Source organism: Anolis sagrei, chromosome 6 (genome assembly GCF_037176765.1).
Source record: "Anolis sagrei isolate rAnoSag1 chromosome 6, rAnoSag1.mat, whole genome shotgun sequence".
NCBI classification, from domain to species: Eukaryota; Metazoa; Chordata; class Lepidosauria; order Squamata; family Dactyloidae; genus Anolis; species Anolis sagrei.
Window position 1 is genome coordinate 81,238,911 of NC_090026.1, and position 24,398 is coordinate 81,263,308.

General features: G+C 39.1%; 1 long non-coding RNA gene across 1 annotated transcript in view; it reads left to right on the top strand.

Annotated features, from left to right (window-relative positions):
* The window catches only part of LOC132778657 (uncharacterized), a 95,568-nt gene extending 75,997 nt beyond the window's left edge, over positions 1-19,571 (top strand). Inside the window, exon 3 of the long non-coding RNA XR_009631762.2 lies at positions 19,096-19,571. This is a non-coding gene — a long non-coding RNA (uncharacterized lncRNA). The remainder of the gene's footprint in view (positions 1-19,095) is intronic.
* Positions 19,572-24,398: the final 4,827 nt, after the last annotated feature.

A 24,398-nucleotide genomic window follows, 5' to 3' on the forward strand; every position in this document is an offset into this window, starting at 1 on the left:
TGAAGCCAATGTTTTTAATTCTTGAATTCGGGAGGATCGACGCAAACTGAGTGATTTACTTCTGTCTTCCCAAATTTGGCCCCTTCTGTTGTCATTACAGTTAACAGGTGCAGAAGGGAGGGAAAGTTCAAGGTCTCCCTCTGAAACATTCTCATGAACACTGGTATTTTCATTTTCCAAATCTACAGAAGTTCCTTCCTCACTAATTTCAGGAACATTGGCATTTTCCAAACCTACAGCAGTTTCTTCCTCACTAATTTCAGGAGCATTGGCATCAAAAGGTACATTTCCACTAGCATCAGTAAATATACTTTCATTAGCATCAGGAGGAACAAACAGAGAATCAGGTTCAAGTTCAAACTCAGGCTGAACCCCAACAATTATTACTAATCTCACCAAACAAAACGAAAACACAGAGAAGCCATTGAAATCCACAAGCATGTGGACAATTTCAACAGAAACGAAGAAACCATGAAAATGAACAAAATCTGGCTACCAGTATTAAAGGACTCAAAAATCACAACAGCAAAACAACAGAGGGGAAACAAACAGGCACAGAAAATCACTCTCAACAAAAGATTCCCCCCAGGCCCTTCCAAGCCATTGAATGCGAATCAAGGTGATCAGCTGAAACATTCACAGCTAGCCCCAGCAGACAAAAGTCCTTTGTCTCACCCTGGTCATTCCACAGATATATAAACCCATTTTTCCTACTTCCAACAGACCTCACTACCTCTGAGGATGCTTGCCATAGATGCAGGCGAAATGTCAGGAGAAAAATTGCCTCCAGAACATGGCCATATAGCCCGGAAAAACCTACAACAACCCCAAAAGAAAACCCTCATTCTCTGAAAACTACCACCACCTAGTTACCTTCCCTCTAGAGTTTGTGTTAAAAAAGTATCTAGCTTTTAGTTTTCAAGCCATAGTCAAGATTCCTTTACTGAGTTATGAAGCCCTAAACATCTCAGTATCAAAATACCTAGCAGATCACCTTCTGCAACAGGCACCCAGTCAGTATTTGAGAACTTAGAGGTGGTGCTATTTAGCCATTCTGTGACCAATTATTCCCATGTAACATCTCCAGAACAAGCCTTCTCTGGAGAAACTTCCTGCATACAGAGAGACCCATGGATAAGTTTCAAATACCTTTTGAAAACTCATTAATTAACAATAGCTTTCCCTGGATTGTAATACTTTTGACACTACTCTGTTTCATTTTTAATGTAAATTGTTCAATGTGCTAATGAGAGATTTTAACATTATAGTTAACGTGATATCCATCTGTATGTGTAATGATTGAGAAATCTATCCAAGATTGATGTTAGTGATTTTTTGTTGCTTATTTTGAATGAATATTTTGAAATTATAGCATAGATTATTGAGGTAAAGTTCTGCCTGTGCAAGATTTCCACTTTTTTGGACGATACTTCATTGGCCATGCCAGTAGAAGGGCTCTGATCAAAAAGAGAACTGATTTCTATCACTGACTAAAAGTTACTCTTTTTAAAAAGACGATATAATCTGCTTCTTAGGAGCTGTCCAGTTGGTAGATTATTTTAGTCTTTATATTGCAAGGATAATCCTTTCCTTTTTCCATAAATAGTTACAACTCACTGCTTAAAAAGAACATTGGCCAACAGGGGAGCAAGTCCCTGCAGCATTTCTCCTAAAACCTGATTAAAGCAGCTTCACAGGTCACATTAAAAAATTGATTCTGCCAAGCTTGGTTTTTCAAACTGGCAAAGGGTCTTAACTCCGTGAAACAGTGCAGACGTAGGCAACTTGAAACAAATGTCCAGAGTAAAATGCAATCAGCCCAGACTTTGCAGTATTTGTGATGTTCATTTGTGTTGTAGGAAACAATGAAACATAAACACATGTCCACATAATTCTCACCAGTGTTGAACATTTTTCCATACCTTAAGTGCCGTTTATACCTGAGTATAGACCAACCTGAATATAGCCCTTTAGGGCGACTCACGGCGGTGTACAACATATAAAAAACAATTTACTATAAAGCAATCATCACTAATACACAATTAATATAATTACACTAAATAATCCGCTCCGTCTTATCGTAGAATCATAACCAATCTCATAAACCATATTCCGTTCCAGTTGTCGTTACCAGTTAATGTAGCACTCAGTTGAATGCCCTCTCAAATAGCCATGTCTTTAGGTTCTTACGGAAAGACATAAGGGAGGGCGCCTGTCTGATGTCAACAGGGAGGGTGTTCCACAGCCGGGGGGCCACCACTGAGAAGGCCCTCTCTCTCGTCCCCGCCAGACGTGCCTGTGAAGCAGGCGGGATCGAGAGAAGGACCTCCCCAGACGATCTCAAGGCCCTCGTGGGCTCATAGGCCGAGATGCGGTCCGCAAGGTATTTTGGGCCGGAACCGTTTAGGGCTTTGTAGGATAACACCAGCACCTTAAATTGGGCCCGGTAGCAGATCGGCAGCCAGTGGAGCTGGAACAACAAGGGCGTTGTATGCTCCCTGCGTCCCGCTCCTGTTAGTAACATGGCTGCCGCGCGCTGGACTAGCTGAAGCTTCCGGGCCGTCTTCAAGGGCAGCCCCACGTAGAGAGCATTGCAGTAGTTTAACCAAAAAAAAACTGGGAAAGCATATTGACTCGAGTATAAGCCAAGGATGGGAAATGTAGCAGCTACTGGTGAATTTCAACATAAAAATAGATACTAAAAAATTACATTAATTGAGGCAGCAGTAGGTTAAATGTTTTTGAATATTTACATAAAATTGTGATTTAAGATAAGACTGTCCAACTCCATTATTCTAACCTTCTTCAATGTAAATGTGCTTTCCTATCCTTCCAATAATAATCAAAAGAGTAAAATAATAATAGTATAATAATAATAGAGTTAAATAAATATAATAAGAGTAAAAAATGTAATAACAATAATAGGTAAAATAATAAATGTAATAACCAATAATAGAGTAAAATAATAAATATAATAATAATAAATAGAGTAAAATAATGTAAATGTAATAATAATAAATAAAAATAATAAATGTAACAATAATAATAGAGTAAAAGAATAAATGTAATAGAAATAATAATAATAACAAAGTAAAATAATAAATAACTTTGACTCGAGTATAAGCCGAGGGGGGGGGGGGTTCAGCCTTAAAAGGGCTGAAAAACTTGTTATACTCGAGTATATACAGTAAGTTGCCCTGTCTTCTGTTGGTTCTTGGGCATTACATCCTATAATTTTTTGTGCAAATGTGCTTTTAATTTCTACATTACAAAATTGTATCCAGCTATAACTACATGGATTTTATTCTTTGATTGATTTTAAAAAATGCATATTGCATTCTGGTTATGATCCAGTACACATACAGTACCTGCATAATAATTATTGGGATCCTTTCGTAGCCCCTAGCCAGCATGCAGTCTTATACATATCTTTTATGCATAACTTGAATTGGGTTCAGAGGGAGTTGCTCCCTGGAAAATAAATATAATACGCCGTAGGCTTTTTCTGATCAGCATAGGTAAAGGTAAATGTTTTCCCCTAACATTAAGTCCCGTCGTGTCCGACTCTGGGGGTTGGTGCTCATTTCTATTTGTAATCTGAAGAGCCGGCGTTGTCCGTAGACACCTCCAAGGTCATGTGGCCAGCATGACTGCATGGAGCACCATTACAATCAGCATATTGATATCATATTGTTATCTGATTTAAAAGTAAAATAAATAACATCACAGGCAAATTCATTTTTAGATGTCATATTTCACTATAACAAGCTTTTCAACGTTTAAGAAAACAAAAGTTATAATGGATAACCAGTCTTGTGGAGAAGGTGAGCCAAACAGTTTTCAGGGGAGATGTGGCAGTGTGTGTATCACAATTACAGAGACAAAACACTCTGCACATTTTCCTCAGTTACCTACCTGTGGCTAGGCGTCTGTTGTTCATCGCTGGGAGCTTTAATTTCCTGATAGGTTCAAGCTGTTCCCTGTTTATTGCACACCCACAGCTTTAATCAGTTTGTAAATGGTTTTCAGGCAAAACAAGAAAAAGAGCACCAGCCTTTGCTCTCTGTTCATACAGACAACAACGCCTAACAGACAGCAGGTAGACATGTGTAGGAATGGAGAGAGCCCAAACTTCACAAAACCTGCTCCAAGATGTTCGAGGCCCTAGATCTGACAGTACTTATTAGCTCTCAGAGTGACCCATGTCTCTCAGAGCCATCACCGAGGAGGGAAGGGGAAAAGCCCCCTTAGATCAGGCTCTTTAATGGTATTCTAGAACAGCCTGTCATTTCGGTTTATATGCCGGCATCAACAGTCCAGGGAGAGCACCGCTGTCGTCTGATTGTACGCTGCCACGAGGTGCCTGCTGCACAGGGAACTGATTAATAGATGCAGAAAGATTTGGACCACTGATTTGTCACTTGATTGAGTTTGCAATTTCTCTCAGCAGTGAACAGGCAATCCTCTTAAATGGAGGTAGATCTTTTAAAACACCCATCCCTGAGTGTTTTCCCTCTTCAACAAAAGATTTCAAAAACATTTAAGGATATAATTTTGGATTGTTATTGTTTTATTTGTTCCTGCACTTCAAACATTACCACTTAAAGGCAAATGGCAATTCCCTGCTGTGTTTTCATTTTGTGTACATCCATATACACCACTGACAGCGAGCATAAAATCAGCTGAAAAGATATTGTTTACGTACAAGGTGTTAACATTAAAATCTTTTATTTAAAAGAGATACAAACATGGAACAGTAAAAAAGTAAACATGTAAATGGTTTGGAATATTTGTATTTTATGGCCTTTTGTAAGTACCTAGTACAATTTCATACTATGGTGTAGATTGGCTAGCCTTACTGAACTAAGCATCTGTTTTCATAAAAATGCAAAGCGTATTCTATACCACAGTGGTCTGAAAGGCAAGTGTGAAAACAAAGATCTAAAGGATATATTAGCAGCTTGTCACCCTCAAAATAGCATGCCTTGGTCTCAAACTGGGAACTGCGATTTGTATTAGAATATCAAGAGAGCTCACACAGGATGGTTGGAGCTGAGTGCTGCTGATGTTATGTGGGTCACACTGGTTGTGTGAAAACCCTTCATTGTTCCCCTTAATATTCCATGGCCAAACTGGTTTTCAGAACAGATCAGCTGCTTATTGCAAACTACAAATCTAACCCACATTCTACACAATGCATGGTTTGCCTCTGAATGTCAGATCTCTTCCCCAGGACAGCAACAAAAGTCAATTAAAATGTATGAATTGGAAGGGGGGGATTACCCTCTAGTGTTTGTGAATCATCTGTGTCGTCCTGTTGGGTTCAGATATTGCTCCTAGGCATAGGATTGCAACCTGAGACTACACGCTCACTTACTTGGGAGTAAACTCCATTGAACACAGTTGGTTTCAAATTGCAGCAGGAGAGTTCTAAACTCAATTTATTATGATGCATTGCAAACCATTTTATGCTCCCCTGCTGTTCTTTCTACAGCGGGAATTGGCAAAGTGTCTCCAGGTATTTGTTGGACTGCAGCATGCCGGATTCTTCAAAATTGGCTGTGGCTGATGGGATCTGTAGTTCAGCAAGATCTGGAGGGCTGCACTTTACCCAACTCTGTTCTATAGGAAAAAAGAAAATTGAATTTATTGCTGAATTGAAATTGATGTTTTTGTATCTCAGGATAAGAAAGGTGTCCCTTCACGTATGCACAGATTTATCTGATGCTCTTCCAAAACAAGTTGATTACCATTTCAGTGATGTTATTGCCAAAGGGGGGGGGGGGAATACATTAGTGTATTAGCAGCTACATTCCTTCCTTTTTACCATAATTACTGTTGTCCAGCTTAAATTCCGTTTTGTCAAAAAGGAAGAAATGTGCATAGATTTTATTTATGTCACATCAAAAGCATTCCATAAATAAGTATAAAATTGATAAAAATAGAAGGAGCACAAGTGACTAAATATTTTTTTTTACCAAAAACGGGCAACAGCAACCATAGTGTCTGTAGCTTTAAACAATTCTTCCTCTGTGCATGAGGCAAGGCTTTGTGGACAAGCATATAGATGCGGAGTTATTTGTTCTGCTTCATAGTCGCACAAGGTGGAGGATTCTTCTAGGTAGTGCCATTTTGCCAGGTTGTCTCTTGATCTCCCAACACCACTTCTGAGTTTGATCAGGGACTTCCAAGTTTGCATAGATTAAGTAAAATAAATACTGTTATTTCCAAAGTCTGCTTCTTCTTTGACTTCCTCTGCCTTATTTTAACCCACACCATCTTCTAAAATCCAGGTAACATCTTTTCTTTACATCTTTTACATTTGCATCTTTTCTAGCAGCAAATGGCTTTCATGAATTCATATTATTTGGCATGAATAAAATCTGAATTGCAAGTGATTTTGCATTCATAAATCAAGACGAACACCTTAACTTCTCAGTGATCAGATGAAGAGTTTCACACAATTGATGTACTTGGTAATAGTCCCAAATTTTCACAATAATGTTTCTTCTTTTTTAAATGATATACTGACAAAGAAGCACTTTCCTGTTTTCCATTTATATTTTCCACATATGTCTTGCATGTACCAGACCAGAAATGATTGCCTGGTTATTATTCCGGCTCCACTACATATATATTTCCCCTCTTGGTTCTATTTTTCCCTTCAAAGGCTGCAGACAGATATAGCAAGCCATCGATCGAGAGATGTTCTGCCTTTACGAGATTAATTACAAATACAGGGATGCTGTGTCTAGCCTACATGTATGATTGATCTTAGAGGAGGAAATGCAGTCGGAAACTAATGCTTCATTTTATCCAGTAAGCAAAGTTCAAAGATGTTTACATTCTGCTAGGTAAGCACAGCTGTCGAAAGACGTGAAGACGAATGGACTGTTCTGTCAGCACAAATTCACACCAAGGTAGCACAGCGAGCCCTCTCTGTGGACTTCTGCCCAGCCACGGGGCTAGAGGGCAAGAATTGCTAATTTAGCAAATAGTTTAATTGTCCCGTGTTATAATTAGCACAGAATGCATGCCAGGCCAATATGGGATGTCTAGCGAAACACAATCCATTTCACTTTATTATTACGGTTGTTTAGACTCAGTCAACGGCAAGTAGTATTTGATCTGACAGGCTGAGATGCTTGGCATTTGCGGGGCTTTTGCAGCCGTTTCCTTGCATCACACTCAACTGGCACTCGGTGAACAAAACACTCAACTGCTGTCTAAACTAGCTGTGTGCAGCTCAAAAGGGAAAGGCGTCTTCCATCTTTAACTTTCTCCTTTTCCTATCAGATAAGGATATCAGTGGTTAGAAGGATGTGCTGTTGAGTTTGATGCACATGCATTAAAGAAAACGCTATGAGAACTATTCTCTTTTCTGCTGGCATTTAAAACGCAGGAATCACAAAGTGTTGCTGACTTTCCTTCCTTGTAAAATGTTCCACTCCACCCTCCACAATCCTGTTTTTTTCTCTTTTTCTAACTGTCACTTTGATGCATTCCTTTGCTCTTGAGCATCCTCTGTGGGCATTTTGGAGGGGGCACAAGCAAACTAAGCAAAAATGAGGAGCAAATTCGCAAACTGAAATTTTCTTACAGAGACATTGTGAAGATGGATGTGATAAGAGAAGGCGAATATTTATTCTGCTCTTTAGGAACAGTAGAGCTACAACACAGATTAAGGAATTATACACAATAAAATTAGGGTTTTTTTTACTGTAATGTAATTTCAGAACCAACATTGTTAAAACTGAATATCATATCAGTATTAAAATAATGTGTGAGGAGGAAATGAACATAATAAAGATTTTAATTAGATTCGTTCTCTATATAGTATTAAAACATCATATTGTGTCATCATGGAATTGCGGAGTTAATGTTAACAAAAGTACCACATATACTTGAGTATAAGCCAATTTTTTCAGCATTTTTTTAGGCTAAAAAAGCCCCCCTTGGCTTATACTCAATTCAGTGTTATTTATCATTTTACTCTGTTATTATTATTAGTTTTATTATTGCATTTATTATTTTACTCTCATTATTATTATTACATTTATTATTTTACTATTATTATTACACTTATTATTTTACTCTATTATTATTACACTTATTATTTATTCTATAATTACTATTTTATTACCTTTATTATTTTTATTGTTATTATTGTTATTAGTGTATTTGTGTTATTAGTGTATTTGTGTATGGATTTTCTGTTGTTAGCCAGCCTGAGTCCCTCTGCGAAGGTTGGGAAGACCGGGATATAAAAGTGCTAAATAAATAAATACATTATTTTAGTCTATTTTAATTATTATTACATTATTATTTTACTATATTATTACATTTATTATTTACTCTATTATTTTTATTACATTTATTATTTTTCTCAATTGTGATTATTTTACTCTGTTCTGTAATGCCATGTTAAGAATAATGTATCGTTTTCAAAAATGTATAAAAATACTTTTAGCTGCAGTTTCAAAATAATTTGAGAAATTTTAACAAATGAAAGCTTTCTGCCCTATCCAGGGTCAGGTAACATTATGAAAATGTAGTTTATACTGTGTGACGGCGAGAATGGCAGAGATAGAGTATGTGAGCATGAATGAGTATACACACACAGTTTTGCTATCATGAATACCTTATGTTAAACTCTTTTTTCAATAAAACAGTGGTGAAACCCTTGCATCGGCACGTACTTGAGTCAGTTTGAATCCGAGGAGAGGGGTGAGCTCCCATCTGTCAGCTCCAGCTTCTCATGCGGGGACATGAGAGAAGCCTCCCACGGGATGATAAAACATCCGGCATCCCCTGGGTAATATCCTTGCAGATGGCCAATTCTCTCACACCAGAAGCGACTTGCAGTTTCTTAAGTCACTCCTGACACAAAAAATAAAATAAAACAGTTTATTATTAGACTGTGACAGGTTGCACTTTGAAAAGAAGAAGGAAGTGGCCTTTTTATCAAGCTAAAAATATGAAGAGTTCACCACTTTATATCCAGGTTGCTCCTTTAAAAAAAGATGTGTGCAGTTTTCATTAGGGAACCAAGTGAATGGCACAAAAATGGGGTATTTTCAGACTGTTTCTTTTTTAAAACATGTAAATCTCGCCTGGAAAAAAATTTAACACGCCGATATGTTGATGTGTTCCTTGTTTTAATGTTAATGAGCCCACTACGTGGTAAACAAGATTAGAAAAGGAGTTTTAATGACATCCATCCTTACATGTTTGTTTAATCTGTTCCTAAGATAATGAACGTGCTGCGCCTTGACCAACCCTTAGTCCTTATTGTACGGAAAGTGCACTAAAAGAGATTTGAACTGATTTTTTTTTTTTTTTTTTAGAAAAAGCTTCCACTTAGTACGTTCAAGCTGACTGGGTAAGGTGGGGTGCCTGAAAGAGCTTGGAGGCCTATTTAATTAAGTATCTTGACATTCTGTGTCTGAAGGACATTGGCAGATGTCCAAATACAATGTTTGGCTCTTAAACCATTTAATTGAAACTATATAGGAAAAAAAGAGATCTTGGCAGAGACCTTCTGTGAGGTTTTTAACGACTATTGGATTGACCAGACAGGGCAACAAAGCTCATAAAACGGGATTAGCAAAATTGGGTTGTTGGATATTATACGCTGTGTGACATGTACTGTAGCAAAGAAATTTGGCAGGATTAACCTGCGGAGGATAAAGATATCACAGGGAAGGGGTGCCGAGTTGTTGGGCTGCTATTCCCAAAGAAAGAAAGTCTCTTGTCCTGCATATTAATCACACTGATGCATTTCTAAGGAATGTTTGCTCGACTTGGCAACATTGGTGTAACTTTGGAGCCATTTCTTTGTTAAATGGTTATTGAAATAGTAAAGATAAGAGCATTGCATCAACACTTCCTTCATTTAAAAAAATATTCATGAGAATATTAGTTTTGCTGTTTTTACTTCGAATGTTTTGAAATCATGAATATTATGGATGTTTTAAAGATTTTTATCTGAATGTATAAAACGTTCTGATAGCATCAAATGAGTTTCAAAGCTGAGAACCTGAAATTACAGAAATGAATAAACCCCATTGAGATGGATGTGTGTGTGTGTAATTAAACAGTACTATGAGAACACAGGACTGGGTTGTGGCACAGCTGGTTGAGAGTCCGCTGCATTAAAATCACTACTGACCAAAAGGTCATGAGTTCAAAGCCACCCCAGGTCAGAGTAAGCTCCTGACCATTTGTCTGGCTTGCTGTTGACCTTTGCAGCCTGAAAAACAGTTGCTGTTGCACTCCAGAGTAGAAACAGGACCCTCTCATCATTAATTACACCACACCTTGGATGAAAAAAAGAGTCATCTTTATTTGAATAAAGAGATGAAAATAAAGTTGATAAAGGTCCAAAAGCAAAAAGCCAAATAAGCAGTAATATTAACAGTGTCCAAACATAGGAATAATATCAAAGATCTAGTTTAACATTCACACCTAACTGCAGCAGGGAAGAGCTCCTTGCCCCACCCCAGCCATTCCACAGATATATAAACCCATTTTTCCTACTTCCAACAGACCTCACTACCTCTGAGGAAGCTTGCCATAGATGCAGGTGAAACGTCAGGAGAAATGCCTCTAGAACATGGCTCTATAGCCCGAAAAAACCCACAAGAACCTAGTGATTCCAGCCATGAAAGCCTTCGACAATACATTGATCCAGTTTAAATCCAGATGCAAAGAATTATCAAATGCCTTCTATAAAAACCATGAACATAGCCACTGCTAATCCACTTGAAAAGCCAGGGAACCTAGGAGACGAGGCCACAAGAATATTCAAAACACTTGACTTGAAACCAAATAATGCCTGGTTTGAAGGAAATTCCCTAAGAGCTCAATTTTATTCCCAGAAACTGATTTCTACTCCCCCCAGTCTTTGACCTTAATTGCCTAATTCTTTCTGACTTGCGTCAACATTGGGCCTCTCTACGGTTCTGGCTAATTTCCAGCTGGCGACTCGTCTTATCTATCTCTTCACTATCTGCAGGTGTGAAACTTATCTTGCAGACTTGAGCCTGGAGAAGGGAGTGAACCTTCCTGCAAACTGGAGCCTGGAATTTTATCAGGAGAACTTTCCCCTGACCCTTCTCGATCAGAGTCTGTAGTATTATCCAAAGTGTCTCCATTTTGCAACTCATCCTCATTGACATCCAAGACAGGCTCAGAAACATTAGAAGGGGGAAACACTATAACAGATTCAGAGTGAAACACAGGCTGAGTTCCAACAGTTTTATTTATTTATTTATTTATTTATTTGCTTATATACCGCTGTTCTCAGCCCGAAGGCGACTCACAGCAGTTCACAACAAGTAAGAACAGCAGAAATTCAATGCTATAGTGTAAAAACAGTTAACAACCTAACATATTACATAATTAATAAACAATTACTACAATTTATTGGGGAAGCACACAGAATTCTCCCAATTCTCTCTTGCTACATAACACTAGAATAGGATACTGTAATTAACTATTTTATAATCGCAACTTATAACTATAAGATATAAACATAGAAGAATCAAAGCATCTGTCAAGTAGGAAATTTGGGTACCACTTATGCGGGGAGGCTAATTTAACTAATTTATGATACCATAAGAACCTCCAACAGCGTGCAAAAGAATGAGGAAGTACTCCATCGATGTCACAAGTGGACGGTGAAGCGACAGCTCCCCGGGTAGCCGGAATTCGAATATACCCTCATGAGGCTGAAAGTTAAATAGCCCCTGTGTGTCTGTCTATATATGTTGTGTGTCTATGGCATTGAATGTTTGCAAAGTATATGTGCATTGTGATCTGCCCTGAGTCCCCTGCGGAATGAGAAGGATGGAATATAAATACTGTTAATAAAATAAATAAATAAATAAATAAATAAATAAAACACAATGAAATATCAGGCAAAGCACTGACAAGTTTCTTTTTTGGAATGTAACTCTTCCAAGCCCCCAGCCAGCCATTTTGACTTTTTTTTTCAAGTTTTATGTTATCCTCTTATTACCCCTAAATCCTCTGCTTGTCGATACAACAACATAGCAGTAGCAATGAAAAGCAACAATGAAAAGCATCAGTCAAAATATGTCAAAATACTTAGATCTTTGGGAATAGCAACGCTTCTGACTCATCACAATTGTGGCCAAAGGTGTGCCTACACTGTCGAATTAATGCAGTTTGACAGCACTTAAATTGTCATTGCTCAATACTGTCGAATCGCTAGAATTGTAGTTTTATAACGTTTTAGAACGGGTGGAATGAGTTAAACTGCTGAGCTGCTGAACTTGCAGACTGGAAGGTTGGCAGTTCAAATCCGCAAGACGAGGTGAGCTCCTGCTGTTAGTCCCAGCTCCTGCCAACCTAGCAGTTCGAAAACATGCAAATGTGAGTAGATCAATAGGTACCACATCAGTGGGAAGGTAAAGAGCACTCCATGCAGTCATGCCAGCCACATGACCTAGAAGGTGTCTATGGACAACTCAGGCTCTTCAACTTAGAAATGGAGATGAGCACCACCCCCAGAGCTGGAGATGAAAGGGAAGCCATAACCTTTGTGTACTTGTGTTTCATTGTTTCGAGGCATTGAATGTTTGCCTTGTGTCTGTATATGCTGCGTCCCATCGGGGAGATAGGACAGAATACAAATTTATTATTATTATTATTATTATTATTATTATTATTATTCTCCTTCTCTTCCAAATGGTCTTCTTGCCTCACAACTCTCATGTTTCCATAGCTTTGAGCCATGTCAGTTAAAGTGTGATGTCAAACTACATTAATGCTGTCGTTTAGATGCACCCTAAATCTCTCGGTAGCAGTAAGAAAAATTAAAACAGGGAGATGCGGCGGGAACAAAAGTGGCTGAAATGAGAGAGATAGTTGACTAAACCAATGTGACAGGCATTGCGTAAAGGATAGTACATGTTTCATGCAGGGCCAAGTTTCAGGAAAGGGGACCAAAGAAGTATAGGTTAATTGGGACATTTGGCTTGTTTACGTAACCTGAAATATCTGACCACATTTTTTATATTTAAGAAACAGGAACCAACACAAATAATGCATAGTACTTTGGAAGGAGAGTGGCTGTCATCAGGCATGTAGCCGGGGGGGGGGGGGTCTTGAGGGGCTTCAGCCCCCCCCCCCCCCCGAAATTCTCATGGTGGTTCGCGAAAAGGCCTTACTGGTGCATTATTTAAACTGTTATGTTTATTCATATCATGATCTGATCACCATACTCAATATATCCCATATGTATGGGGGTATTGGGGTAACGATACAAAAGGTTTGCTAGGCTAGACCCTCTTTCACTCAGACTCAGCCCCCCCCCCCCGAAACTCAGCCCCCCCGAACCCCCCCTGAAAATTTTTTAGCCTCCCCCCCCCCCCCCCCGAAGCGAAATCCTGGCTACGGGCCTGGCTGTCATGATGAATTTCTGGTGAAAAAGGACTGAATATATTTCTAAGACTGGTCAATGTTAATGTTGCCTGGCTACAGTAGGATACCAAGGGGGTTGACATCTCTGGAATAGGTTTTAAACAATCAGGGAAAAATGAATTTGAATTTCTAAAGAATTCTTGCCTTCTCCTTATTCGAAAATCCACAGCAAACGCTGGTTCCATGTCAGTTGTACTAGCTTAGCAAGGTTGCCTCGCACAATACATTAATATGAAATAAATAAAATAGGCTGGATATAACTTTGTTTAGAATAATTGTTGAGTCTGAATCCAACTCTTGATTCTCAGACCATGCCATGTGACCAGCAGCCAATCATACACATATTTCAATATGTACCTTGACTTGCAGCAACCTATTATTATTATTATTATTATTATTATTATTATTAGCCATCTCTTGCCATGTGTTGCTGTGGCCCAGTCTGTGTATATGTGCTTTGTGTGCATATATTGTGTACATGTGTATATGTGTGTGTTTGTGTAGATATGTGGTTTTGTATATACGTTGTAAGTCTCTTCTGCTGTGTTTTTCAGTGTTTTTATAAGTGATGTTCACTTGTTGGCCTGATACGTGTATTGTGTCCAAATTTGGTGTCAATTTGTCCATTGGTTTTTGAGTTATGTTAATCCCACAAACAAACATTACATTTTTATTTATATAGATTATTACCTTGATTCATCTCGGGAATCGAAACCCAAACACGATAGTTTTGCTCATAGAGCTGTGTCATAGATTATTATGCAGTCGGAAACTTGTTTTATTAGTGAATGTAAACTGCCCAGGAAATTGATGCCATATCAGCTCCCTGAAAAATGGGTTTGTGTAATTCATTTATTTGAAAAGCAATCTCTCTCACACTCACACTTCATATTTTTTTCCCACCAGGATGAATATTTTCACTGATCACAGTGAGAGATTAATAGCTTTTAAATATTCATCGCTGAGCCTGGAACCCTAGGTCTTGGTGGTGGCCAGGGGAGCTTTTGCATAATGAAAACTTGTTCACCAGTTGCGCCAATACCTTGGGAAGCCAGACTTGGCCACAATGGTCCACACTCTTGTTACATCCTGAATAGACTACTGCAACACACTCTACGTGAGGTTGCCTTTAAATATTGTTCAGAAGCTTCCACTGAGAAGGCCCTGTCCCTCCTTCAGAGGCGCACTTAGTGGGGAGGAGAGACAGAGCCTTCTCAGTGGTGGCCCCTCGCCTGTGGAACTTCCTCCCTAACAAAGCTCCCTCCCTCCTGACCTTCAGAAAGAAAGTAAAGATGTGGTTATGGGACCAAGCTTTTGGACAATAATCTTTCAGTGCAATAAGTGAATAGAGAATAGTGCAATGATAAATGGAATGGCTTTGGACTTTGATTTAGGACTGTGTGGTTTTATTAATTAGTTTTAATGCTGACATGATTTTAACTTTTTGGTTTTTAATGTATATTTTTATTTTATTGTATGTATGCTACGCGGCATCAAATTGTTGCTTATTTATAAGGCCGCTCTGAGTCCGCTTCGGGGTGAGAAGGGCAAGATCTAAGTACAGTAAACAAATAAATATGAAGACAGTTATTTAAACAATACATTTAATGCATTTAATTGTCCAGAGCAAGAGGAAAAGCTCTCCATCCAAAATGTTCCAGTTTAACTGCTATAGAAATATCCAGCGGAATCCTGGGATTTGCAATTTAGGAAGAAACATTCAGAATTTTCCACCAGAGAGCTCTTCTGGTGCCTCTCAAAACTACAAACACCAGGGTTCTGTAGGATGGAGCCAAGGTCATTAAAGTGGAATCATAGTGACTTTTTTTTCGTGTCAGGAGCAACTTGAGAAACTGCAAGTCGCTTCCGATGTGAGAGAATTGGCAGTCTGCAAGGACATGCCTAGGGGATGGCCAGATGTTTTGATGTTTTACTATCCTTATGGGAGGCTTCTATCATGTCCCCGCATAGGGAGCCAGAGCTGACAGAGGGAGCTTATCCGTGCTCTCCCTGGATTTGGACCTCCAACCTGTCGGTCTTCAATCTTGCCGGCACAAGAGTTTAACCCATTGTGCTGTCGGGGGCTCTTGTGACATAATTGTATAGTGTGAAAGACTCTGGTTCACCAGGGAAAGACTGACCAACCCCAATGTCCTCCCTGCTTTTCTTCCATGCAGAATTCCTTGGGCAGAGAGGAATGTCCAAAGAGACCCAAACAATTCATAATTTTCCATTGAGTAACATCATTGGCATTTGTCTTGGTAAAAAAAAAGCCCTGTAATTTAATCTGAGGTTTTTAATTTCTGAAACTAATGTGACTACAACCATTGCCCATATGCTGTGAAAACCATCTGATGGACGTTTATTAGTGCTGCTTTCATGCAAATAGATTTTCCTTCCTTGGCAGTCGCCAGTTAATTCAGTTCTCTTTCAGTCCTCTGCAGAGAAATCTTGCCAAATTTCTTTGGCACAATAAATATGCAGCATATAGCAGTCACCAACTAGTTTTCACCTTCCACCAAGTAGAAGTCTAATTTATCCATGCTGCACTTTAGGTAACTTCTGTAACGAATGTGTTAGAAGAGCTTATTGTTACCTTTAGAAACTTAAAACCACCTTGAGTAACTGGTGCCTTCACATGATGTTGATTTCTATCTCCTCACAGCACTAGTCAGCATTGATCTTATTATTGAACCTACTATGCATGTCAGTGCTCATTCCTGCTTTCAATTGTAAGCTGGTGATTTTGGGGGGACATCTTATTATGCGTAAGACAGTATTTCTTGTTGTAATAACTATACATCTTTGCCTTAAGTGTATGCAAGCTCTGCTTTATGTGTCAGTTTCAAGATTTGGTAACTTTAATTTAACAAACGTTCACATAGCATTTGTCATTGCTTGTGAATATCTTGTTCTGTGTTCCATGACATATGTCTCCGAGATGAGCAAATCAGTACATCGTTTTGGCACTTTGGGTTGAATACTAGCTGTTTTGCAGATGGGAATGGAAAAAAATAAGATGCTTGTATGTTTAAAACGGAATATTTCATTCAGTAAAGGGCAGGGTCACTATTAGCAGTTAAACCCTTGAGCTGGCAGGACTGCTGACCGACAGGTCAGTGGTTCAAATCCAGGAAGAGCAGGTTGAGCTCCCTCTGTCAGCTCCAGCTCCTCATGTAGGGACATTAGAGAAGCCTCCCACAAGCAGAAGCCCTCTAGTAAATGGACATACAATAAGCTACTGCACAACCGACCAGTAATATGTTAACTGATCTTTGAATTCGGGGAACAGGGTGAGCTCCCATCTGTCAGCTGCAGCTTCCCATGCAGGGACATGAGAGAAGCCTCCCACAGGATGGTAAAACATCTGGGCAAGGTCCTTGCAAACGGCTAATTATCTCACACCAGAAGCGACTTGCAGTTTCTCAAGTTGCTCCTGACATGAAAAAAGCAGTTAATCCATTGAGCACATGCCCTAGATATATTTTAGTGCTCCAAATCTACTATCAGTGTTTGCAACTGAATATATATGTTTGCTATGATTCACGCTTAGCTAGGCGTAGAAGTAGGAGAAAGAGTTGCAGATGTAAGAAAGAATATTGAATTTGTAATTTGAAATAATTGTGCAATACATAATTGGCCATGCTGGGAAGATCTGGAAGGCAACTGAACAAGAGGGGAGGAAATCTATTAAAGGGGTGGAAGTGCGTGCGCTGGTGTGCTTGGGCTAATGATTCACTTACCATCTCTAAAAAGGCATTACTATACTTTAACCTGTGTTAGAAGCATATACTTTCTTGTGCTTATTTAAATTTATATTCTGCTTTTTGGCCCCTCTGAATGGCACTCAAGACTCTGAAGCATAGTAAAATTCAAATAGAAGCAAATACATATAAGATACCATAAACAATATGAAAGCTCCTCAATAAAAAAAAGAAATAACACCTTCAATCAGACACGTGATTTTCATTGTCAGTCTCATTCATTTCTTGATTGTATTCAGACATGATGCTAGCCATTATTTAGAGTTCTAAAAGGCACTCTATACCTACTTTGGACCAGCAACAAGAGGAAATTAGAAGCTTCCCTTTAAAATTAACCAATCTTAAAGTTAATTTGAACTATGATTAGTGAAAGCAATCCAGCTTTATAAACTGTTTTTTGTAGTTGGCTTCTTTCCAGTAACATAATTATGGGCAACCACAGCTTGTTTGAGCCGTAGTGGCACAATGGCTTAAACCCATGTGCCGGCTGAACTGCTGACCTCAAGGTCGGTGGTTCGAATCCGCAAAACGGGGTGAGATCCCATCTGTCGGCTCCAGCTTCCCATCCAGAGACATGAGAGAAGCCTCCCACAGGATGGTAAAACATCCGGGCATCCCCCAGGCAACATCCCTGCAGACTGCCAATTCTCTCACACTAGAAGCGACTTGCAGTTTCTTAGTATTTATGATTGTGTTTACGTATATCCCACTTTTTCTCTCCACAAGGAATCTATTGTAGTCCAATGGTCAAGACACTCCGCCATGCTTCCTTTTAAAAAACAAGAATACAGTGTGAACCTACTGAACTAAAATGTACTATCTAATTCAATACAATTCAGTTGTGACTTAAAAGAGATTTGAGGGCCTGTTTCCTACTCCAGAAAATGGCTGAGTTGTTAAGTGTATTTTTGCCACATTATTGCTGTTGAGCAGTGGTCATTCCTTTCTAAGGCTGGATCTACACTTCCCTATAACTCAAGATCTGATCCCAGATTATCTGCTTTGAACTGGATTATACGTGTCTCCGCTGTTAATAATCTGAGAGAAGGTGATAATCTGGGATCAGATCTTATGATATAGGGCAGTGTAGATCCAACCTAACTTAGGTTAGGTAAAGGTTTTCTTCTGACATTAAGTCCAGTTGTGTCTGACTCTGGGGGTTGGTGCTCATCTCAATTTCTTAAGCGAAAGAGCTGGCATTGTCCGTAGACACTTCCAAGGTCATGTGGCTGGCATGACTGCATGGAACACTGTTACCTTCTCGCTGGAGCAGTAGCTATTGATCTACTCACATTTGCATGTTTTTGAACTGCTAGGTTGGCAGAAGCTGGGGCTAATACGCCGCTCCCCAGATTCGAACCACTGACCTTTCGGTGAGCAAGTTCAGCAGCTCAGCACTTTAACCCACTGCGCCACCAGAAGCTGTATTTTAAGCTGCTGTTTACCTTTTATTATTCTTTTACCTGTATGTACAATTTTGCTATTTAACTGAATCTGACTGAATTATATTCCTGAAAAAAAATATCCTTTTTAAAAAAAAGAATCGGGTGAAGTGTTTCCACAGCTCTACCTCGAAAAGCAAGAATACAATTCCTCGTCCTCCATCTGTTTTATACTTTCTATTGTAGATTTTATCCAGGACGCTGGTAAAATCAGGCATAAAATTAAAAGTGTGAAGTCAGGCCCCATGGATTTACTTTAGCTTTACAAAATTTGATTTGGACTGATTTTGAGGGAAACATCATTAACACTACATTGAGTGAATTATAGTATTTGGTGTGTTCTTGTGTATTTCTTAATGCTGAGAAGAGCAGCAACAATAGTGAAGGGTTTAAGATTTGTCCTAACAAGATTTCTTTGTTGTTGTTTTTTTTCTTTGTAGGTTGAAGAATCACCAGTGCATCATAATCCCAAGGACAAAAAGTATAGAGATCCAGAAAGCAAATCGGAAACAGGAAGAATGGTGATCCAAACCATATGGCTTGGTGTAGCAGCTGGTGTTGTGAATCAGGCCGTTGCCAAAGAGAGAACGGCTACTTCACAACACCAGGGTTGCCCCTTGCCACAGTCAACTGCCCTACAGAAGGAAGACACCTTGCATCCATGAAGAATGAAAGATGGATGGATTCAACTTCACTGTGGAACATTTATGACCTATTTCAAATGAAAGGGTGCTTTTTGCTGGAAATAGCAACCTTCTAAGCCTCCACTAACTGTTTGTTAATGTATATAATTCTTAGCCTGTTCTCCTGGACTTGAGTGAGTACAGATATGCTTAAAGACACTTAAAAGGCTATGTACCTGTATACTGAATATATACATGTTTGCTAGTAAACAAGATACTTTTTTTTCAAAAAAGCTACTTTGTTTTGTCTCTTGAGTGCATGTTTTAAGGGAGTGTATATCTTTTGGGCAACAGCAAATTACAACTACAAATTCTATTTTAAACAACCATCTTCTGCTAACCAGATATATTTGTGTAGTGGCCTGTCTTTATCCTTGGCCTAGAGACATGGTTCCTCAGTTTAACAGCTGAGCTACCTGTGTGCTATTACGGGACTGTGGTGCAGCTGGCTGGGAGTCAGCTGCATTAAGATCACAACTGACCGAAAGGTCATGAATTTGAAGCCAGCCCGGGTCGGAGTAAGCTTCTGACCTAAATTGTGTAGCTTGTTGTCGACCTTTGCAGCCCGAAAGACGGTTGCATCAGTATATCATCAAAAGAATTTTCTGGAATTGGCAAAAAACCTTTCTCCATAACCTGGACCATTCCTTACCAGCCATGCAATGACCATAATTCATGTCTCGCTATTTTCCTTAGCTGGATGTAATGCAAGTACTTCTGCGCAGGCCTCCTGGGAACCCCTACAGGTTCTTAGCAGATGTCTCTTCCAGCACATTCAGCTCCAGAAAAATAGCTGATCCTGCTGCTCTCCAAAACACAGGAATGGCCACGTTGCACACGGGAGGAAGGGAGGTTGTACCCTTTAAAAGGTGAATTTGGGGTGGTAGAACAAGGGAAACATAACAACATACCAGACATACATTCTCTGATACAGGATCTCAGCCTATACCTTTTTCTAGAGGATAATATTCATTAAATACTTGTTTTGCCCCCCCCCAAATTATATTATATTTAGAAACATGTTTATCTTTTTGTTTTCTATTATTATTATATTTATTATTAAGTTTATTATATTCATTTATACCGCACTTTTATCTCTCCTGAAGGAGACTCAAAGAGGCTTCCATTAAAAATATAACCACATAATTTCAAATATGCAAACATTAAAAGAGAATTAAACATAACAGTATTTAAAAATTCACTGTTAAATATATATTAAAATATATTCAAAGCTAAAAACCACAGCAACCCCTAAATTGATCTTAAATACCATCATCTTTAAAAGCCTGCCTATGCCATGGTTCTGAATAGTTCTAATGTACTTACAAAACTGAAGTTCTGGTGGTGAAAACTAGGGGGCGCTGGTGCTTTGCTTCTACAGTGTTGCTAAAGTTCTAGCGGTGAAAATTTTAACGAAATAATAATGAAAATTTGCAAGTTTTGTTAGAGTTCTGAAATTTTCACCACCAGAACTTTAGAAACAAAGCACCAGCACCTCCTAGTTTTCATCACCAGAACTTAACTTTGTAAGTACTTTAGAATCATTTAGAACCATGGATTGCCCATGTCTACTGACTAAAAAGGTTTTAGCCTGCCACCAGAAGGACAGCAGGAAGGGAGCCATTCTGGCTTCCCTGGGCAGGGAGTTCCAGAGTTGAGGGCAACCACTGAGAAAGAAGGTCTGCTCTCTTGTTTCCACCAACCAAGCTTAAGATGGAGCTGGGACTGAGAAAAGGGCCTCTCCTGAAGATCTCAAGGCCCGGGCAGGTTCATACAAGGGGATGCGGTCGGCCAGATAGCCTGGACCTAACCGTCTAGGGCTTTAAAGATCATAACCAGCACTTTATACTGGCAGCCAGTTGAGCTGCTGCACCCTGTAGCCATCCCCAGTTGACCAGCTGAAGTTTCGGAGCACTCTTCAGAGGCAGCCCCACATAAAGCGCGTTATAGTTATATGGACCTGATGTAACTAAGGCATGCACCACCGTGGCCAGATCTGGCTTCTTGAGGAATGGGCGCAGTTGGTGCACAAGCTTTAATTGTGCAAAGGCCCTCCTGGCCACCTCCAGGTTCAGAACCAAGTCTAGGAGGATCCCCAAACTGCAGACCCGTGTCTTCACAAGCTGGATCCCTATTCCTTAGTCTGCCTTCCGACTGACGAGGAGTACCTCTGTTTTCTCTGGATTAAGTTTCAATTTGTTTGCCCTCATGCAGTCCATTACTGATGACAGACACTGAAATTGTTCATATTTTCATCCTTATTGTAGGCTAACTGTTTGCACATTTCTTAGCTGGTGTATTGTTGTTTTAACGTGTTTTTTTCTTTGGCTATCACAGTTAAAATAAACTGATTACACTATGTAACACAATTTTTGTTCCTGGGTTATCGATGTCATTTCCTAAATCATAAAAAGGGGGAAATTAAAATGCAAAAACTATGTTACATCCTACAGCACATTTTTGCTATAGTTTTTCAATGAAACGGAGTCTCAACCAAATCCACATCGTTTACGGCAGCCACAAAAACGAAGTTTCTGGAGTATAACAACTACTTTAAAAGTAAGTACCGCACAGTTAAACAGAAAATTACACCTTCAAACCAGGAAGATAATTTTCAAATTTTGTTCCATAGCGTTATCAGTACAAGACTTTGTTCAATCACACACCTTTAAACATATGGCACTTTGGAAGTAGTCTCTACTCAACTCGTGCAAATCAAACTCTATCATTTCATTATCACTGTTCTGGATTCACCACCTCTGGGTTCAGCACATCTGCTATCCACATACCACATCCACTCGTTTATCATCTATAAATATCTAGATAGCTCTTCACTATTTAGGAATAACAGTTGCCTCTGACATTTTCTCGGACATTTGCTTTTAATATCTTCATGTCAGTTAGGCTTGCAATGCTATTTGCACATTTACCTAGGTTTATCTTACTAAACCCAGACAAATTTACTTCCATGCAGCAAAACACCTACTACTAGAAAAATCCATAAACAGATGCAGAAACACATTTGTTCAAAACAGACACAACACAATGACATATGTTGAGCTATAGGTATTGTGTCACAAAAGCAACCATAGTATAAACAAGAATGCTTCTGTTTTTAAAAGGTCTGTAAAGAGGTGTGAGTGTTTACCAATATACCAACAATAAACAAAGGTAATGAGAGAAGACATATTATAATCTACAATGAAAATGGTCTTGCTTTGATTGGTTATAGAATAAAAAAGAGAAGACAATTTCCATTCTAACATTTTGCAAAAGTACATATTGTCAGTATGTCAAGCACAAGCAGCCTGGCAGCACTTTCCGTCTCCTGTTCTTTACATTGGGATGGGCAACTTGTGGCTCTCCCAATGATATTTGGCTGCAACTCCCCATAAGCCCCCATCATTGGTTTATGTTGGCATTGGCTGATGGGCGTTGAAATCCAATAACATTTGGATAACAACAAGTAGTCTCAACTGGTGTATAATCCCATTAGTTGCAAATAAAAAGTATTGGTTCTGGTTTAATAAGAAATTCTGTTAATATGGGTAAAGGTTATCCCCTGACGTTAAGTCCAGTCATGTCCAACTCTAGGGGTTGGTGCTCATCTCTTTTTAAGCCAAAGAGCCGGCATTGTCCGTAGACACCTCCAAGGTCATATGGCCGGCATGACTGCATGGTGCATCATTACCTTCTTGCCGGAGCGGTACCTATTGATCTACTCACATTTGCATGTTTTCAAACTGTTAGGTTGACAGAAGCAGGGGCTGAAAGCAGGAGCTCATGCCACTCCCCGGATTTGAACCTGCGACCTTTCAGTCAACAAGTTCAGCAGCTCAGCAGTTTAACCCCCTGCGCCACTGGGGGCTCCTCTGTTAATATTGCATATACATAAAAAGAATGATAGTGTTGGGAACATGCAAAGGAATCTAAATAGCCAAAGGTTGGGAAGGACCATAATTTGACTTCTGAGCCACATTTTAAAAATCAGCCTTAGTCTCCCATGACTGTTTTTTGCTAGTCTTTCTGGGTAAGGAACACTGTTTGGTATTTATTATATTGTACATTTGTTGCCATCTACCACTAATAGAAATCTTGAGCCATAATTGTCATTGGTCCCAGAGGCCAATGCAGGGCCAGTGCTGTAGGGCTTAAACTTTCCCTGTTCCAATCCCAGAGGACCCAATTATGGAATTTTTATCTAGCGCTAATACATTTCTATATCCTGTCTGTTTCATTCATGGTAACATATATGGCATCTACCAAACTTAAATCTTAGTTTCTGCAAAATGATCATAGCATGCGTTTCAGAACGTGCCTTGAGGACTAACATCACAGCTATGTTGTCCATCACAGTGCTTGAACTCCTAGATTCTGCCACTGGCATCTGATTTAGACATGTCAGACAGCAGTAGGGTTGAGAACATAATTATTCCTATGGAATGGTACTAGTTGAATGATAGTACATGGTACTTGAATAGTTCAGTTCTGTGAGATATCAGCTTTATATATTTGAAAGTAGAAGGAGATATTCAAACACATCTGTGCAAAAGCAAGAAGTTATACTTGAACTCCAGCTATTCAGAAAAATGCATGTTACAGTGCTGTTTTTAAGATAAGCAGCCATGGGCATTGTTTACTTGAATCCCTCTTCTTTGTATTGTGTCCTTGCCTTAGAATTCTTGGTAAATGGAAAATGAATATAAATATTCAACATTCTACAAAAAATATTTTGCAAACTTGCATATGTGTGTGTATATATACATATGTATGCATGTAAATATATTTAAAATTCTATAAAGGATTTAAATAAATGTGTTCATGTGTTTCAGCGTATGTATACTGATAGATGCTTTCGCCCATAAACATACATTGTTGTGAGCCTTTAAGTTGTTTCTGACTTCTGGCAACCCTAAGCCAATCACGGGTTTTTCTTGGTAAGAGTTGTTCAGAAGGGCTTTGACATATATAATGTAAATTACAGCTGGACATTCAGTCAGGCGTCTCAGCTCAGTCACTGAAAGCAAAATAAAGGATGGGGGGGCTGGAAACCCCCCCCC